At 32.8% G+C, this 21,815-nt stretch overlaps 1 pseudogene; it reads left to right on the top strand.

The window, feature by feature from the left end:
* Positions 1-2,691: 2,691 nt before the first annotated feature.
* On the top strand, positions 2,692-2,810 carry LOC118614708 (annotated as a pseudogene).
* Positions 2,811-21,815: the final 19,005 nt, after the last annotated feature.

The raw sequence follows: 21,815 nt of genomic DNA, 5'->3' as shown, positions 1-21,815 counted from the left end.
AAACAATTCTAGATCCAGTGATTTTCCCATAATCTTAATGCCTCTTGCCTGGGCCTTAATTTTAGAATTTCTTTCAATTAGCATGAGAAATAAGTACATTCTAGCATAACACATCTAAGAGGGAGCTCAAAGTATTTTTTAAGAACACATGAATATCTAAATCATCTTAGATACTTGTATATATATTAAAATCTTAATGGTTTAATAAAGAACACTTCAAGTATTACATGAAAAAATTAAAACAGCACTTTGAAGTTAAACACAAGGTACCCTGTACTTGGCTCTTTGAAAACTGCAATTTATACAGCAAACTCAGATGTATTATCGATAATATGTACCGGGAACCTTCTGTGCAACAAATTAATAAGGATTTTTTTCTTTGTCATGGACATTTTCAGGATGACTCCATTCTCTTTTACTTCTAATAACATCTATGTCATAGGTCTAAAATGACCTTCACTTGCCTCCCATCCCAAATGCTGAGTGTTGGAGAACATAACTTACATTTATTTTTAGGTGTCGGTATTTCATAAATGATTAACAGATATCACAATAGTTCCCATTTCATTCAGTTATATGCTTTATAACATTCAAGATACATTGGGTTCTCAGTAAATATTACTGGCCAAATGTTTGTGTTGACTGTATAAACCAAAATTTTCAAAATACCAATTATATGTAAACCTGTACTAGAATACTTTTTGATTCTAGGGTTTAGTATTCACTTTCTTCCCACAAATCCTTCAAAATTTTCTTGCTGGACAGCTTTGTAATAATGTCTTTCTCTCCATGGTACTACTTTACAATTAATATTAGTTCTTATACTTCTGATAATGGTACCTGGATGTATCCCATGAGAAATGAGGGTATGCACATTTTCTTTGGAAAGCTGAAAAACTTGTTTGTGAATCCAACATAGCTCCTCTCAGTGGAAATGCTTGATGTGGTTTAAGATCATGACTTTAAATTTGTCTCTCTCAAAGGGGCAGTATTGTGAAAGTTGCAAGCCACTGTTCACATATTGAGCATGTTGTAATGCTACAATAAGTAGTTTTCTTTCTTAATATTGCCTTTCACTGCATGTTTGTTGTTGTTGTTCATGCACTTGGAGGATATTTGGCAATGGGTGCACACATACAGAAGAAACTACTGAATTACATTGCATAATCATAATCTAGCAAAGGAAAGCACTGTGACAGAAATGGCTCTCATCGTCTCTCTCTGCTTTTCCCCAAAATGCACATGCTCACATTCACAAATCAGTTTGCCTCAAGCTTTCAGGACAAGCACAGCCTTGTGCTGTCTCAAAAGAGAAACACAGCCAAAAGCCTAAGATAGCACGTGCAGTAAACATGCTCAATTCACTCAGCTGCAATTCATGGATAATGTTAACTACCCTAGCCGTATAGGATATCAACTCACTTTAAATGATTGCTTTTGGGGTGTATGTGTGTGTGTGTGTGTGTGTGTGTGTGTGTGCATCTACAATTGTTGGAAAATAAAATCACTTTTTAAAAGCAGACCCAGAGTTTACCTAGTTTGCCTTAGAAGGGTTCCTGAAAGAAATTAAACGAATAATTAATCATTCCACTTTCTTTTCTTCCGAGTTGGATGATTACCTAAACACTGTGCTTTATTTAATTCTTTCATTTTGGTCAATGATTAATATTTTTGAGTCTATATTTAAATTTTATGATATTGTAGACATACATAGGAAAATAAAGCCAATGTAAGCCACAATTTCTTAAAATGTTAGGAGTATGCTAAGTATTCAGTTTTGTACTCCAATAATGAAAGCAAAGATTGAAATATAAGTACTGATAGAATGAAAAATGTCTGTAAAGAAAAACCAAAAAAACTAGTTTCATGGGAAGTTTATTGTTAATCTTTTTGTATACTTTTTCTGACTATATGAATCAAACTTAATTTATATCACAGATTCTCATAAAACAAACATTGAATAATGTGTGTGACAATGGTTCTTGTAACATGTCCAAAATATAAGATGATAAATTTGTAAGGCTCTTCCTTTAACTCACTTATTATCCATCAATATTTAATGAATAACTAACACATGCCAGATACATTGCTCGGGGTTGATAATATAATGTTTTAATCAAGGTCCCAACTTCAAAGAACATAAAGTGCTGTCTGGGTTACAAACAAAATAATAGATTGTTAAAAAAGTGATTTAGGTGCAATAATACAAGCAAATATAGAGTATGATGGATCCTGTTGAAAGGGGAAATAGAAAGGATGGTAAATTGGGATTTAGAGTAGGTTAGAAAAGAATTTCTGAAGAGCATGGGTGGAGTCTTAAGAAATTATAGGAAACATTCAATAATAGCAATGATAAAACCTAGTCAAACATGAAATTTCATATATTTTAGGCAATATTCCGAATGTTCACATAACTAATTTTTAAATAAAATTTGGCATCAGAATATTTTATATTCTGGTAAAAAAAAAAGTCAAAATATTTGTTTTACTCAAATACTTTTTTTAGTATCAAAATTGAATAGGCAGATACTTCTGTTTTGTCTACCCAAAACTTAGGAAATAGATAATGGAAAATATGCTCATTGAATCATTCATTTATTCATTCTATAGACATTTATTGAGCACCACAAAGTACTATGACTATTCTCTACTGGGATACATAAAACCAAATGCGTAAAAAAGTGCAAGTAAGTCTGTGGCCATGCCACCCTGACTAAGCCTGATCTTGTCTGATCTCAGAAGCTAAGCAGGGTCAGGTCTGGTTAGTACTTGGATGGGAGACCATCTAGGAGGACCAGGTGCTGTAGGCATAAAAAATAAAAAAAATAAGGGATTGTAAAATGACAAGGTCCTTGCAGTCTATGAAGTCAACCAAGGGTTTTCTCACCTTAAAAAAAAAAAAAAAGTGCAGGTAAGATAGTGGATGTCATCCACACACCAAAATAACTGCAGTAATTAAAAACATATTCTAGATTATAACTAGAAAATTTAACTGTATTTTGTATTCATTAAGCAGAAAGGTGAAAAATAAAATATATTTAAACAACCATCATCACTACAAGAGAGATAAGAACATTCCTTAACTGAGCAACACTGGATGCAGATGGTCAAAAATAACTCCTTTGAATGGTTAACCATCCAAATTAGTTTCTTGTATGGATGACTCAATTGCTTAGAACTGGCACAAATGTTGGTTTTAGCTATTTCAGATACTACTTTTTCTAAAAAAAATGTTTTGGGGCCTAAATAGAAAATAAAGTATATATGGATGATTGCTTCTTGAGTTAAATGATGGAGAGAATACTTTGAATTTGGCCAAGATCATCAATGACATCCATGTTGTCAAATCTGTTGACAGCACATTTATGATGTTGGTGATTTGTTCACACAACAATTCTTGTTTTCTTCTTCCTCTGCCAGCTTTTTGTCCATGTTGTTTGTTTTCCTTGTTGTTTGATTCTCTTTTCTTTCTCTTTATCCTAGACTCTAAATATAGGAGTACTACAGGCCTCGGTCTAACTAACTCTTATCTTCTTTCTCTATACTCTCTAACCAATCTCATCCAGGTCAGTGGCTTTAAATATTATCTCTAATGGATAATTGCCAAAGCGTTTTTTTTTTTCCTCTCCAGTTTAGCCTTCTTTAATGAAATCTAGGCCTATGTATCCAACTATCAATTTGACATCTCCACTTAGCTGTCTAAAAAGAGGTTTAAATAAAAATAAACTTTTAATGGAAAATATACTAAGTCTGTTCCTAATCTTTCTGGTTGACTATCTCACTAGGTGGATCTCCATTCTACCGTTAGATCTGGCTACAAACCTTGATATCATACATGGCTACTCTCCTTCTCTCACTTGAGGCTGACCTTTGAATGTGTTTTCAAATGTGGCCCATTTCATCACCTTCATTCTTCTCATTGTTAACAGCAGTAGCCTTTCAAATAGTTTCCCTAAATCCATATTCGTCTCACATTATCTCTTCTTTCTACTTCAAATAATGTGATGCTAATACAATATACAGATCATTTCACTTCTTTTTCAAACCTTCAACTGTCCATAATGGTGTCCCTGTATACTTCAGCTTCCAGTTTACTTTATTTTCTTTTAAATTTTATTTTATTAAATGTATTGGGGGGATATTGGTTAAAAAAATGATATAGGTTTCAAATGTACAATTCAATAATATGTCATATGTGTATTGCATTGTGTGTTTACCATCTGAAGTTAAATTTCCTTTCATCACCATATATTTGACCCCCTTATCCTTATCTACCTCTCCCCTCCCCTGCTTCTTTCTGGTAATCACTAGACTGTTGCCCATGTCCATGAGTCTTTGTTTATTTGTCTTGTTTATTTCTTGCTTTCAGTTTTATATCTCATATATAAGTGAAATCATATGGTTCTCAACTTTCTATCTGACTTATTTCGCTTAGCATAATGTCAAAATCCATCTACGTTGTTACATTTTGTCAGTATTTCATTTTTTCTTTTAGCTGAGTGATATTCCATTGTATACATGTATCACATCTTCTTTATGCAATCATCTATCAAAGGGCACTTTGGTTGTTTCTATGCCTTGGCCACTGTAAATAATGCTGCAGTGAATATCAGGGTAAATATATCTTTACAGATAAAAGTTTTCAAAATTGTGGGGTAAATACCCAGAAGAGGAATTGCTGGGTCATATGGTAATTCTAGTCTTAATTTTTCAAGAAATTTCCATACTATTTTCATAGTGACTGTATCAGTTTTTGACCAAGGAGCCAAAAACATACAATGGGGGAAGAAAAACCTCTTCAATAAATGGTGCTGGGAAAATTGGAAAGCCACATGCAAAAGAATGAAACTAGACTGCTATCTGTCACCTGGCACCAAAATTAACTCAAAATGGATCAATAACCTAAATATAAGACTTGGAACAATACATTGGATAGAAAAAAAAATAGGTACTAAAATCATGGACCTTGGATTTAGAGAGAGTTTTATGAATTTGACCTCAAAAACAAGTGAAGTAAAAGCAAAAATAAATTAATGGGACTATATCAAACTAAAAATCTTCTGAACAGCAAAAGAAACCAGCAACAAGACAAAGATGATAGCAATTGAGAGAAGATATTTGCAAGCAATGCCTCTATAAGAGCCTAATATCCAAAATATACAAACTCTTACAACTCAACAATTAAAAAAAAATCCAATTAAAAAATGGGCATAAGACTTGAAAAGGCAGTTCTCCCAAGACGACATACATATGGCCAACAGACATATGAAAAGATGCTCAACTTCAATAGCTATCAGAGAAATGCAAAGCAAAACCACAATGAGATACCACCTTGCACCTGCTAGAGTGGCTGTCATACAGTTAACTTTTTGAAAACTTTTCTTATCACTCTCCTCCAGACATCATCCTCCTTGTTTGACCTTAAATGCACTCACCTCAGACTCTGTGTATTTAATAATTTGGTTAGCAAGCACTTCCCCACATTCATTCACTGTCTCTTCCTCAGTTTCTGTAGAGCTCTGCATAAATATCCCCTTTTCAAAGAAACCTATCCTGACCACTCCATACAAAAATGTTCCTCATTTTTACTTTCTTTCTAATTATTACTACCGATGGATTTTATACATATGTTTATTTCTATCCCTTACTACTAGAATGTAAGCTCCATGAGACTGAATACAGATTTTATTTACTATCGTGGCCCAAGTACCTACAGTAGTGCACTAAAAAGTGTAAGCGCTAACAATAAAACTTATTTGTTGAATAAATTAATTAATAAAAGTCTATTCAAATTTTATTGTCTTTTAGTCATATTAGTCCCATATAACAATATTTGTTATTTCCGAAATGTAGCAAGTGTGAGAGAGTTATATAAAGATATCCATAGTCTCTGATCTGAAGAAATAGTGATGTAGTGCAGGGATAGCATATTAAGGCTTCCTGTCTGGGGAAGAAGCTTCATGGGGTGAAAACCCACACTGACAAAACCCCAAAATGATTAATGGTGCTCACCTGTAACTCACAACCAGCAATTTCTCATAGCTCTGGTAAGCAACTCTGCTGACTCTCAGGAATATTCCCAGTAAGTAATAAATCACAAAAGTAATTAAAATGCCCCATTAGAGTTCAGTAAACTTCTTATATTCAACCCCACATCCAATTGTATAGAAAAATTATTGACTCAGATATAGAATCAGAAAATAGTACAAAGCCATTCACATGAAGTATCATAAGATACGTTATTTTCATTTTTTTCATATATATTTTTAGTTTCTATATTGAAGACTATGACCTTGACATAGGTTGATGTAGAAAAGTGTTGGGCATTGAATGATCAAGAAATAATCTACTCCCTTAAGGTGTAAATCTATTCCCTTAAAACTGGAAAATAAGACTCGATCCGAGTATCAGACTTAAAATTGAGCCCAATGTCACCTTAGCCACAAATAATGCTTTGGAAGGAAAGTACATTAACAGGGTTGACACGTTTCACGATGCTAGTGACAATGAAGTGTGTGAGGGCAGAGAGTCTGTCAGAATTCTAAAAAAGGAACAATGTTTTGTAAGTTTTCACTCTTTCTGTTTTTCCTCTCTTTTGTTTCCTCACAGTTTTCTCCATACAAACACTGTATAATTCCAGAAATTGTGTGTTCTCTCTTCCATCATCAGGCCAATGCTCAATCGCTCTTTCAAGAGTACATACTTGCCTTGAAATATCTTTATCCATTTTGCTGTCGGGTATTTGTGAGGCTTTTATATTTTTCTGTGTCTGTTTAATTCACTTATGTCCTCTGAGATGCATCTTATTTTTTGCTCCAGGAACAAGAACCTCTTGAGAGGAGAGGAGAGAAAAAGAAAACTAGAGGAAGTCATTATAAGGACACTAAACACCTGATTTTTGTAGGGAAGGAAGTTGTTCTCCTATCACCTCAGAGTTAGGAAGTTTGCTAGAACCTCACTTGTTATAGCCCTTGTTTATTGTGCTCCTCACTGGTCTCAAGTTATTCAAGGTGTCAAGATGTCTGTAATTTACAACGATTTCTCCCCTGATCTAGAGGCAGTTACTGGGCACAGAAGTGTATCAATTACCTTCCCTGTCTTCCATCCAAATTCATCCTTCCCCATCTTCCCACAAATTAATATGGGGAAAGTTGGAGATTTCTTTTATCATTTCAGGTCTCATTATAAAAACTGTGAAAGGATCAACTGCATAATGAATGAAAAAATACCCTTTGAGATGCTGAAGAAAAGTGCTGTATTTATAGAAAATTCCATGTCATGACTTTTTCCCCCTATAAAACACTCCATGCTGTAATAAAATAACCAAGATTTTAGTAAAAGTGTTTATTTTTCTATACACCTTCTGAGGAATATTTTTAGATGCTTCAAACCTCCTCTTTTTCTCTTTTCTCTCCTTTTTATTTCTAGTTTGCCTATTTTGGTTCTTTCTTTAGAATTCTCATTATAAGAACTTTCTTCTCCATTTGCAGTTTAATAACTAGGTCAATCAGACACAGGGTTAGAAAAGAAATTAGAGGTCACCAAAAGTATAGAAAAGAGAAAAAGCAGTGGGGATCTTTAAAGCAAATGTTATTTTACAGTTCTTTATTATTCATACTAGAAAAAATATTAAAGAGTCTAGAAGCACATTATGAATATATATACACACACTCAGTGTATATATATTCAGTATCATATATATATATATATATATGATACTATATAATATACTCAGCATATTATAGATATTTAAAAAGTAGCAATGGTACAAACAGCTGGAAACAGCCCAACTGAAAAACAGCTAGAGAGTTTCTAAGATATATGATTTTAATCCCCAAAAGAAATTGTCTCTACAATTCATCTGCACATCTTGGTTCTGCTCATTTTTTGGTTCTAAAGGTAAATTCACAGCCTAAATCTGCATGAGGAGAACAACCTCTGGGACTGAGTTGCTCATCTAATTGATGTGAACATTGAGCTTTAGGGGGCACCAAGGTGCCAATATAGGCACTGGAACAGGTAATTTGTTAAAGGGCTCCTGGTGCTATGTTAATTTGTCTCACATCAGGAACTTTTGCTCTGAGAACGCAGCATGTAATATTCTCCTGGCTCACAGGTTCTGGCCCTGGTGTGTGTGTGGGGGGCGGGGGGGGGGGGTTAACCAAGCATGGTGAATCTGGCTACCTGGGGTGAAATGTAAAAGAGAAGAGGCCGAAAAAACTCTGGAGGTGGTTCCTCTTTAGTGTTAAGTATTCTTATTTGGCATTGCCTGTGTGCCAATATCTAGCCATATGTTAACCTATATTTCAAACTTTCAGCAAAGATTTTTTGTTTATAAGCCTAACAGTTGCTTTTTGACTCAGACTCTGGAATATAAATTAATAATGTATTAATTTAATTACATATTATATTAAATGTATAATATTAAAATAATAATATCCTTATTAGTAACCGTGTTTGTAATAAAAATTATAATTTTCTCTTTAGTAGATGATTTTTGAGCACTTTAGTGCTCAAGTAAATAGGACATCTAAGATCCATGTGAAAAAAGTTTTCAGAGAGTTTCCGTTGCCTGAATTCTTATCTTCATTTTGTAAATGGAGAAGTTGAGGCTCACATAGCTATTAAGGGGTAAATCTATAAACTTGAATTTTGACTCCAAATCCAGTGCTATTTCCAGCACACTTTTACATTTTTGAAGTAAAAAGACTACTTACTCTTAGAATAATGATACTTGGCAATAATTGTTGAATTGCAAGAGGATGATTATAGCCATTGCTTGTGTTTAAGACACCGTTGTACAGTGGAACTGATTTTTAGTACAAATAATACTGGCGTGTTTATTTCTAATTCTTTGCTCTTCTATTAACATGCAGTATAACAATGAAAAAATTGTTCCACTTCTCTGGATCTCATTTTTTTTTTTTTGTATAAAATCAGTGAAAATGTTGGTTTATACTCCTGAACACCAATGTTTTTAAGTACCTGCTGTACATTAGGCACAGTACTAGCTGCTAATATTAAAAGGACAACTATGGTCCTAAAAGTGCTTAAAATCTTACTGGAGGAATTACATTAGATAAACTCTTAAATCCTTTTGATCTTTATATTTTTAGGGTCTAACAGTGCTCAAGATGCCACAATACATGCTGCTCACCATTGGTAATTCAGACAGATTTTGGGGGAATTCAGAGAAAGTTTGACCAGAGGCATTGCCATCATTGCCATACACACAAATACTCGCCTTTCATTAGAATCATTTCTCATAGGTAGATTATAGCTACTTTCCAAAGCAATTTATATGAGGGAGAAGGATTTATAAGTGTTGAAAATGAATTGTGAGATGTAACTGAAATAAATGTATAGAAATGAGACTCTTGGGCAGAATCAGCAAGATGACTCAGACCAATATCCCTCTGAGTTTGTTTTCATTATGAATTTCTCTGCTACTGTTTTTCTCTGTCAGTGTGGTACTGTTTGGGGTTGGGAACAAAACCTTCACCCACATTTCAGAACTGGGCACCTAGCAGTTTTTTGTTTTATTCCCCTCTAGCCAATTTCCACAAGAAGGTTTCAGAGTGCCTCCATGGAGACTGTACAGAATGCTACACTTCCATTGCAGGGAAGACAAAGCAGGATTTGAAGTCTGGACAGGCTTTTTCAAAAAGTTAAGGGTGGGGGGGGAAGCTATATTTATTTATCAGTTTACAATAGGTATGTGTGTTGTTACAATTTAAAAAGAATTGTTGAGAATTGTTGTTGTTGTTGTTGTTGGGAGGTAGTTTATAAACAAAGAACAGCTGGATTTAAGCTAGCTAACTCATTTTCCCCTGGGTACAAAATGAACTTTATTTATAGATCACAGAATGTTCATCACTGAAATGCATGCTTATGCTCTGGCAATGCCCAAATCACAAAACTTTGAATGTAGATATGGCCAGTATTTCCAAAAGGCCAGAAGCATAAGCAGTTTGAGTGTAATGATTTTTTTTTTTTTTAAGTAAAAGAATGCTGAGTTAATGTTCTTAAATGTTAGGTTCATCATTTAGGACATATATTTAATTCTATTATTTTACAATAAATTTATAAGAGTATAAATAACAGTAATTTCTAAATTATGGTCAGACATACTATACGATCTAAATACAGTTAAGTACATAAGCCTGAATGAGCTTGTCAATTTCCCTGATCATAAACTTGGCAGAGTATTTGCACTAACTTACTGGTAGAGACTTTAAGCACAGTTTCCAAAATAGGAGGATATCTGTGCTTTGTCTACGGGTGGCTGACATATACACAGTAGAAAACTAGAATATCAGAGTCCAATCAATCTGAATGGCCTACTTGATGTGCATGTTAGAGAAATAAAATCAATGTCTAATTAAAAAAATTTAAAATATATCGAAGAAATGGAGACACACTGCATGATAATTCCTAAGTGATGGGACGTTTTCTTTTACATATCTTGTTTTGATGTTCGGTTTCACATTTTTTAAACATTTAACAAAATTTTAAACTACACAAACAAAAAAGAAGAGACTAAAAAAGATTTGGAAACTTACAACTCTTTTAATTAGAAGATGAGATCAGTTAATTCCTAAATCTCCAAGGTCTTATTCTGATGGAATTATAGAAGGCTGACACATATGTTAATTGACCTTGGAGAAGAATATTGAATATGTTAATGGCTAGCATGACTAAACATTTGCTTATCCTGAAGATTACTCCTAAAATATGACAAGTATGATGATGAAGTCCTGGAAAATTTCAGCAAATACTTCATATAAACAAGGCCTATAGTGAGTTAAGATTTTGAAAGAATATCTTTCTTTTGTTCATATGGTGAGTTTATGCAATCTATTGTGTAAAATATAGACTATGCTAGAATATAGTCAAAATTATTAGTTTCAAAATTCATTTTTGCTGATTTTGAAAGTTCTGTGATTATATAATATAATGGCACAAACTGAAGTATTCAGGGCTAAAGAGGAATGTTTATGCAATCTTTTCAAATGAAAAAATTACAAAAGAGGGAAGAAGGGAAGGAAGAGATGAAGAGAGAAAAAGAGAGGGACAGAGAGAGAAAAGAGGTATAGACGAGAGAGAAAAAGCAGGAGGGGGGGGGAACTATTTTGGGTGAAGGATATGCAAGAGTTCTTAGAATTATTCTTATAATCTTTCTGTATGTTCACTATTAATTAAAAAATTAAAGAGTTGTTACAAGCATATTAAGAGTGAAGGACCTTCATATGTGAATTTATAACAAAATGATTTTATGTAAAAAACCAGAGTACCAAAAGCAGACATTTATTAACAATACCAATCATGTATTCTTTGTTTATTCTTTTTTTTTTTTTCTTTTCTGCACTCTGTGGTTAATGCTGGTCAACAGTGCTCCATCCCATCAGAATATTCTAGAAGAAAAGTTGCACTTTCCTTGGCTTTTTTGGTATTCCTAATTCACTATCATGAACACAGTCTGAAACTCCTCTCTAATCTACCATCTATAGTTCTTGTTACCTGTAAACCAGAGAAGGAAGACCTGATGTTTTTAAGGGCATGTATGAGTGTGTGTGTGTGTGTGTATCAACTGCTTTTGAAAATTGTTTAGATCAGCGTATAGCAGAATGACCTTGATTCAGGCTTCAGAAGATGTCGAATCTGGCTGGCTTTCTATCAGTCTAGCTGAACAACTTGGGCTAATCGTTTAAAGCAAATCTTTGTCTCCCTAATTATAAATGTGTGGGCCTGTCTAGGTCAGAATTGAGCAAAAGAACTTTCTGTGATGAAGCAAATGTACTAGAACAGCGGTCTATAAAGTTTGGCACCAGGAACCAATGCTTCTATACGTTTCTAATGCCTGATGATGTGAGGTGGTGAGGCAGTGATGCTCCAGCTGGGGAGCAGGTGCAAATACAGATGAGGCTTTGCTCTCCTCACCTGCTGCTGACCTCCTGCTGTACAGGTGGGTTCTTAACAGGTCACAGACCTCTACCAGTCCATGGCCTGGGGGTTGGGAATCCCTGTTCTAGAATATGCCCTGTTCAAATAGCAACTATATATGTAGTTATTGAGCATTTGAAATGTGTTATTGTAATTAGGAAAGTAATTTTTTATTTTATTTAATTTTTACTAACTTGTAAATAGTCATATAAGCTAGTGGCTAATATATTTGTAGACACAGGACTATATTATTTTTACAATGATGCGATCCTATCTTTTAACATGGTGTTGGAAATTGTATGAGGAACTTAATTTTATCTCTGAATATTGTTAAAATGTTTTGGATACCAAGAACACTCTAGTAAGGTAAGGGACATTTATAGAGAGTGAGATCTTAAAGGAATCTCATGGACTTAAAATCTTATGGAAATTCAAAATGACACACAAAAAAAGAGAAAACAACATTTTGGCTACATTTGTGTGGGTGATATTAGCCAAAATGAGAAAAAAGCTATTCATTAATTGCTGCCTAAGTTATATCATTTGCTATGATAAAGAAACAATGCTTACATTCAATCTTGAATTTGGAGATGCCTTGAAAATATTACCCCTTGATATAATATTAAAAGACAAAGAATTACTAAGTTTGCAAAAGGTAATCAATTCAAGCCAAATAATAATAATATATTTCTACTGAAATTTCAATCTCAAGAGTAAATCATGATAAAAAAAATCTAATTTTTGTGTTATGAACTCCTGACACTTGGTCACTGAATCTATATGTATTAGAAGTTCTAAATGGGTTTCAAAAGATGCTTTTTGAGTTTCAGGAAAAAACAAAAACAAAAACAAAAAACTATGCTATATTTAATGAAACAGGAAATTCCTTAAATCTATACTGTCCTCTTAAGAATAATAAACAAATAAAATCCAAGAGCTTGCATTATAACAGTGTGTCACCATGTCACCATGTATTAATGCCTATAACAAAGAGTGATTCCAAAGGAACTGTGAACTCAGACTGTAAGTGCACAGGCTTTGACACAATGTTCCAAAATGAAAGTTACATGTAATTATGAACCAATATATGTGCCCTTCTCTGCATTCAATGTACATATACAATTTGGGTTAAAATTCAATAATTGTTGCTTACTGATTTTTTTTATGTTTTCCTGTTCAAATTTCCAAAAAAAACTGCTGAGTTTTTCACTGGGCCACATCAGTTCCTTCAGTAGACTGTGAGTGAGCCATCCTGAGCTAAGTTCTCTAAGTGACTCTAAACACATGCACTTATTAGACAATTAGCACATATTTAATGAATAAGTGAATGAACAACTAAGTGGTGTTTGAGATATAGAAGGTACTATGATTGATTTGCATAATTTGCAAATATATTTGATAATTTTTATCCAGGAATTGAAATGCTTACTGGCCTATACCACATGTAACTTGAGTCACTAATGGAAGTGCAGTCGTCCCTTGAATATCATGGGTTTGAACTACGCATGTCCAGTTATCCATGAATTTTTTCAAGAAATACTGTAAGTGTATTTTCTCTTTCTTATGATTTTTTTAATAACATGTGTTTTCTCTAGCTTACTTATTGTAAGAATGCAGTATATAATACATACAAAATATAAAATATGTGTTAATAGACTTTATATTATTAGTAAGGCTTTCGGCCAAAAGTAGGGTACTAGTAATTAAGTTTTGGGGGAGTCTAAAATTTTATAAGGATTTTTAACTGCATGGGGATTGGTTCCCCTAACCCGTTTGTTGTTCAAGGATCAACTGTAATATGTTCTCACTAGTAAATGTTCAAGTCTGAATCTTGACTAATCCTTAGATGTCACATAAACTTTTTGAATGAATGAACAGATATTATAGATATGTCCTGATTCACTAATATAATTTGTTAATAGGAGAAAACAGTTATGCCACATGATCATTTTTAAAAATAAACTGGTATTTGAATTCAACTTTAGAAAAAATTGGGGACAATATTGAATAATTTTCTAAACTTTCTGATAAATCTAGGTGGCTTAGGACTGACTTTGGAGCAGCTAAAGAAAAGGAAGACAAGAAGAAATATTGTAATGTGCTGCTTGTCTTTTAGGGAACCAGTGGTCCAATTGAGGACTATAGTACATTACTTTTGCCTCAGTGCCTCATAGTATTCGTTGGATAATTATCTGATCCATTTGCACCTGTTTGTTTCCTGAATCCACCTTTTTATTCTCGCAGCCCCTCTTTCCTCTACTACTCTTCCTTCAAAGACCATGAGACTTTCAGGAGTTTGATTTAGAAAACACACCCATACTTTGATATCTGATTTCTGGCAACAGTCATCTCTGAATGATAAATTTTATAATCAGTTTCATGTTGATTGCAACATTGGCCTCCTAGATGTGACCATGCGCCCTTGACTCAAATCCCAAAGGCATCTGTGATAAACCTATCCCACAAATGTCACTTAACAGAAAGTGAGAAAAACTTGAAAAAATCTCAGAGAGAAGACTTCTACAAACATACATGTCAGCGGGTGTGTGTACGTGCACACCCCCCCACACACATACATACTGTTAATAATTGTATTCTGTGAAACAACCACCTGATAGGAAATTAGTTTGTAATTAATTTGTAATCAAAGTTAGGGATGTGCTAGAAGTTCAGTTTAGTTGTCTCTACTAGAGGAAGCTACAGCTAGTGAAGAATGACTTGTCAATGTACCAGCAGCACCATGACTATCAAATAAACATATAAGACATTATATAAGTAGGCAATATGTATCCCATATAAGTCAGAGATTGGGTAGATAATTGGTAAATGAAATAACTTATCTAGAAAGAAAGTATATTTTTGAACCTAGAAGATTAACTGGGCTTTTGGGTACAAAAAGACAATGTCATCATGAAAGTCAGCCAATTAAATTGATACTGTCTTAATCTCATTTTGGAAATGCATTTTTATCCTTAAAGTTAAACATTGATTGATTATTGCAATAAATTGGGTAACAGTAATTTAAAATACATTTCAATTAAGCTATGAACATCTTGAAAATAGAGCATCCATATTTTAAAAACATGTCTACAATAGCCTACCTATGAGATTAAAAAATCAGTGTTCAAAAGAATTTACATTACATATAATCATCAGTTGAAAGTCTTCATCTGGGAATTTCTTATTTCAAAGGAATATTGTGAAGCCAACTGTAAAAAAAGTATTTTGTATTCTTAAGGAGATAAAAACACCTTTAGTATAGTCCCTTACACATAGTAATCACATTATAGATTTAGGAAATAAATAAATAAATAATTCGATTTTTCAACAAAATTAATTAAATAAATGCATGTTAAACACTCTTTGACCAGAGATGTGTTGGGTTCTGCAAGGACATATAAATGAATTATGTGAAACTCTGCCCTCAGGGAAATTTTAAATATTTGTTGAGACTATCATGAACAAAAGCAATTTCACACACAAAAAAAGAATAATCATAGGAATAAACACTAAAGTGCTAAATTGAACATTATTGATATCAAAGTATAAAGTATGTGAAGCATTTACTGTAAATCATCACAAAATGGAGAGCTCAACATGAAACATAAATATCAACTTAATATTTGTTTCCTAGGTGGAGTCACATTTTATTTTTACTTTGTCCTTTGTTTCTAATGTCATGATTATCAGACTCTGACTGCTATAAATTATAAAAGTAGAAATATAATACCTTGGGATTTCTAACTGAAATATGAAAAGGTTACTAAATTCTTTTAAAGGGTTCTTAGTCTATCAAGTATTGACATTATTCCCTGAGGAAAATACAAACTTTAAAATATTCACGCTGTTCACTTATAGAGCTGAGTTGATATTTTTCTTCTGTCATGGCCAACCAGATATTTAAAATCGAAGAAAGCATTGTGGTAATGAAATTGTAATGTATATTTTGGAAATCGACTAATGTAACTCAGGAGAAAGCTATATATTTTTTTCTGATGCTACATGTATTGAGACCACTTTACTTTGTACTCAAACATGAATCTTAATGGTCTGGCAATGGGTTATGTTCGCATTCACCAAATTAGCATCATTCTATGCACCCACACAACTTTGAATCTCATTAACATTATTGCAAATAACATCTTTCTGCCACCGGTGCTTTTATGTAGCAGAAATAGAGAATGTGCATATTTTTGCATAATACGAAAATATGCAGTCAAAAAAAAGTACCTTGAAAAACAGGTTGCCAGTTTATAATTTTAAATATGTTAAGCTTTGGTTTTCCAATTGTCTTTAATCACAATATTTAGTACATTGAGAAGTAAAGAAGAAAACATGCATTTGATTTGGGTTTCACTATTACCATTTAGTGCAAGTGAAAACATTCATTGACAGAAAATGAATAAACATTAGTATTTATTTAAGAAACATTGAGTGAGCACCTTTACAACTAAATTAAGAGCTCCATCTATAATTCCCTGGATGAGGATTCTTGGGCAGATGGCTTTGGCTACCACAGGTGGGCTGGTTAGTGAGGTTTAGAAAAATTGACACCACAAATCCAGATTACTGTTTAAGTGACTTTACAGATCAACTAACATTGGTCTCTCCAGTTCCTTAAGCTATCCTCCTCACAAACAGTCTTAAGTACAAAGAAATCAGGGAAAAACCTGAATGGCTAAAACTCCTACAGTCTCTACAAAAAACTTTGTCAGAGTACAGATCGCTATGAGATTTATAGTTATTACAAATAATTTTAAAAGGTCAAAACTGAAAATTGAAAAGAAACATGAGGAGATTAAAAAGATGATGTAGCTGGAGTAGCAATTGTTGCAATGCACCCTTTGATAAAAGAATTGAAGTTAAGCATTAAACACTAAGCCTTCAAAAAATAAATCTGTACCATTAAGGGTGTTTGGTGGGGTGGAAGTGGGGGGCAGGGCATGGATGTTGCTGAGATTGTGTTAAAATGGACACTTTATCAGAGTTGGAACATTTTTATTTCAGGTCATGATCTACGGTCACCACAGGTGAAACTCAGATATCTGACCCTGTAAGAGGAAAAGAATGGCACTGCCGAAAGGTTGAAATCAAGGGTGATCACAGCCAAAACGGAAAGATAAAAATGCCTTGTTTTGAGCCTGAATGTCTAAGTTACTTTATATCTGATAGTCAACAACAAAGCTGTCATATATAAAGTCCATTCTGTCTTTCTGTTTCACAGTTAGAATTCTTAAGGTCATGTGCAAAAAAAATTCTGATAAGATAAGCTCTCCTGTGTTCAGGAGGGCAAGAACATGATGTATAAAACATGGCTTAAGAGGGAAGTGAGAGTTTTTCTCTCTCAGAGTGTGAAAGAATTAAAGATTTCTAAATAACGAGAGTACGTCAAAACATAAAATTGCTCAGAGGAAAGATGCTTGTGGCAATGAAATTAATGAAAGTGGTTCATTTGTGGTATAACATCAAGATTATTAATAGAGTTGTTTCTCCACTAAACAACTGAATCAATTGGCCAGTGAGTTCAGTCATATAATTTACTTGATTCATCTTTCCACTGAGAAACATCTAGTATAATGAATTATGTAAAGTAAATATGAAACAATTGTATGCTTGGTGAAGAAGAATCAATTCCTTGAACAAATTCATTAACTGGTGGTTTTGAGCTTGTAAAAATAGATACCAAATATATATATATATATATATATATATATATATATATATTTAAATTACTTTCTCTCCTCTTTTTTAAATGTAAGTAATTTTTCATTTCTTAATTGAATGATTATCCCTCAAGAGTTTACGTCCTCAAAAAAGAATTTCAAATACAGATTGCTTCCAGAGATCAGTGTCAGATGCAATATGTATATATTTTTATTGACTATTTTCATACTGCTTTGCTTGATGGCATTGTGTTTATGTGTATGTATGTATTCAGGGGAGGGGAGTTGCAAGGGGAAGTTTTGAGGAGGTCCTCCGAGTTTAAAAAGACCATGACAGAACTTTGGTTTAAACTATATGTCAGAGATTATAAAATGGCAAATGAATTTGGCTAACAGAAGCAATTAGGCTCTATCAACGTCTAAATTGAAACAAAGAAATGAACAATCAAAAAGTATAAAATTTTTGCTGACACCTGAAATCAGGAGATTTTATCTCCACTGCTGGCGAGAGCTTAGTCACCACTGTTAGCTTTAAAAAGGCAAGATCTTCTGCCCCTTTGTTTCTGTCATCCTCCTGGTCTCCAGACATTTGAGTTTGGTATTAGTTTTGGGGAAAGATTCTAACAAATACTATTAAAGAGATGATTTGTGTGCACATAGAAATGAAATCAGTGATCACTATTAAGTGTAAGTCAGGCCAAACTAAACTAATTTCATCTGATGATGGAGAAGCTAGTCTGAGGGATAAGAAATAATCATTCAGCAAACAACATTTACTTATTTTATTTTGTTTTCCATCAATATGTTTTGGTGGCATGCACAGATAATCACATCTTTCATAAGGAAATGTTCTCTTACCTTTGGTTCCAGAAATGGGTTTGTAGAATTTTATTATATTTTTATTGTGTGTTATTGTTTTTTCTTTTTCAGTCACATAAAAAGTGGTTGCCTTGCTCGGTTCTGAATGATACTCATTGTGAAAAATACCTTATTGAATGGCTTTTTTCCATTTTCTAAAATTTTGGAATTTTAGCAGTTTCTCATCCATAACCATGCTATTTTATGAAAGGAAAGTAAACTAATGCAGTCTATATTTATTTTTCTATTCAGAGATAGTGCATATTTGTCTTAATAGCTGAAATTTTCTACCACTGATTTGCTATTAATGACATATTATGAAAGATATTAAACTAATATCTGAACATTAAGCATTTTTTGCTTCATTAATTAAACTAATAAGTATAATGCAAATGTATCAGTGCCTAATCTAATTAAATTTATAGCACATTTTTAATAAATGAAGCTTTTAACAATCTACAGGCTTAGCTGTTATGGGCAGCTTTCTCTATAAATATGATTTATTCATTTTTTTAAATGTCATACTTCAAGTGACATCAGTAAAATAATTATTAAACTGTGATGTTCTTGAGGTTGTACTAGGTGTTATCAAAGCATGTTAGCTTTTTATTATAATTTAATGTCAAATTTTGGTGAATCATAAAAGAGACACAAATTATCAATAATACATATTTAGAATTTTGGCAGCTTTGCCTAGGAAACTGAATTTCAAGGAAAGGCAGAAATATTTTGCTGCTATGCCTTTTGATATTAATTGTCATTTTTATAATAAGCATGCATGATTTCATAATTTACATTAAAATATTTTCATTTTCTAGGGGAAAAGGAGAAGACAGGAATATTATCTAATGGTATTTAGGAGAGAGCAAGAAAACCATGGATAAAGAGTACTTCAGTGAATGGAACAAAACAGGACTGAGTTTTTAAATTTGAACTTATGAAATATAAAACATTTATAAATGTGGAGAAAAAAGGAGAAATAAATTAAAGATGAAACCAAGAATTTGAACCTGGGCCAACAGCAAAGAATCTTTGCTATTGACATGATTGGACACACATAATCAATAACAAAAGTAGGGAGTCAATGAACGACCTCAGTTACTGAGATATACAAGGGGAACTCACCCGCAGTCACAGAGACTCAGAGAGCCACAGATAGATTGTAAATCTCTCGGAGCAGGTGAGGGGAATGTCCATGCACATTTTATTTATCATTTATTTACCTGAGCCCAATATATGAATGCTCAGTAAATATTTTCTTAATGAATGTAGACACATACACACACATCATACTGCATATATATTATACTATAGTAGTCTATCTATTTATCTGTCTATCTACTATCTATCTATCTATCATCTATCTATCTATCTATCTGTCTGTCTATCTATCTATCTATCTATCTATCTATCTATCATCTATCTATCTATCTATCTGTCTATCTATCTATCTATATCATCTATCATCTATGAAATAGGCAACAATAGGCTGGTATTCTGACATTCAATTAGGTTTTTCAGATTATTAAATAATAGGAGGCTTTTTGGGAAAATCATCCCAGGTTGGGCCTAAGACCAACAATGTCCAATACAGTAGTCACTATCTGCATGTGCTTATTGAACATTTGAAATCAGACTACTAAGAATTGAAATGTGCCGTTACTAACTGTAAACACATAAAAATATGAACATTTTATAACGAATGTACAATCACTCTCATTTATGTTTATACTGTTTATTTGTTTTAACTAAACAATTTTTAAAATTAGTTTTACCTATTTTCACTTTTTTAATGACTACTAGAAAATTCAAATTTCAAATATAGCTTGCGTTTGTGGCTGGCATTATATTTCTAACGGAAAGAACAATCTAAGGAAAGACCTATCTTCAAGCTTCTCTTGTAATATCAAAAATTTCTATAAATATGAGTAATTAAAATGTTTTTAGATTACTAATAATAATATCTGATATATTTTTTTGCAAAAATGTGTTTTATTTTTAATTTATAGTTGTAAATTTAAAGTTCTTAGTGTTAATAACTCGGATTTTTTTTATTTTTTTTTTATTTTAGGAACCTACTTTAGCTCTCCCATGAAAATCTAAAGTATGGTGACAACAAAAATATTTAAAATAGTGTCCATTAAAATGGCTTAATTTAAGAAAAAGCCAAAAATAATCTTAGAATAACAATCATAGGGGGTCATCTAGTCAAGAGAGAAATATGTTTTAAGGGAAGCAATTTACTTTAAAGCAACTCATTACTAATTAAAATCAATTGAATATTGAAAATAGTTAAGACTTCTTTCTTTGTTTCTTTCTTTTTTTTTTTTTTACAGCTCTCACCTTGAAAGTTTCAATCAATGAACTTAAATGAATTGTTCCAGAAGATCACCTGTGTACCTTCAGTATTAACGAGCATTAATACTAAACTGGGGCTATGTAATCTAATCACTCTTGATAGCTTAATTTGCTGTGACACAGTTTCATTCTACCACATTTACATTTCTATATCCAAGTAACCAGCCCTGCCTCTTAAATTGTATCCATTGCATCATCCAGGAGTCTAATTAGATACATTGAACTAGCACACCTCCTTATTCATTGCACTAGTCACCCCATTGACCCTTTGTAGACTCTGCATAGAATACCGTTCCTTTCCCCTTGTCTTCTAGCTAACTGCAATGAATGCTTCAGAACTCAACAAAAGTGTCCTGTATTCTACATTTTTCTCAAATCCTCTATTCAAAATTTCTTTTGTGGAAATTATTGTAATTGCAATGTTTTCAGTTTACTTTTGTGTTTTCCACTATAGTGGTCCTAAGGTCAGGGATGACATCTTTGCAATGCTCATTGTGGTATCTATAGCATCCCTCATGGTGCCTCTCACACAGTGAAGATGCCATAAATACTTGGCGAATGACTAGAGCAACTATATTCTCAAGCTCTAAAATAAAGTGCCTGAACGCCTTTTTATGTTTCTTGCCCAATTGCCATTTTTTTTTTGGTAATAAATTATGTTTAGGCAATTAATAATTTAATTGCTATAAATTATTTGGCCTGTGTTATATTTTATTTCTCTTCAAATATTTTATTTCTGCATGTAGGCATGTTTATTTTGAAGGGTAATGAAAATAATTTTCTACTGCTGATGGGTAACTGCTATAAAAATAAGTTAATTCTCCAAAAATATTATAGACATACTTGATACTATGGAAGTTACAAAGGTAAGCTAGAAAAAAAAATCTTTTTCTCAAGGAGAATAAATAAATAGGGGGATAAAGACATGTACTATAAATGCTTGTTAAGAAATTTAACCAAAGAGGTAGAAGACTTGTACTCAGAAATTTATGT

This window comes from Rousettus aegyptiacus, unplaced genomic scaffold (assembly GCF_014176215.1).
Source record: "Rousettus aegyptiacus isolate mRouAeg1 unplaced genomic scaffold, mRouAeg1.p scaffold_m13_p_2, whole genome shotgun sequence".
Taxonomy (NCBI): domain Eukaryota; kingdom Metazoa; phylum Chordata; class Mammalia; order Chiroptera; family Pteropodidae; genus Rousettus; species Rousettus aegyptiacus.
The sequence above is the reverse complement of the archived record's forward strand: the minus strand, read 5'-3'. Positions and strand labels throughout refer to the sequence as shown.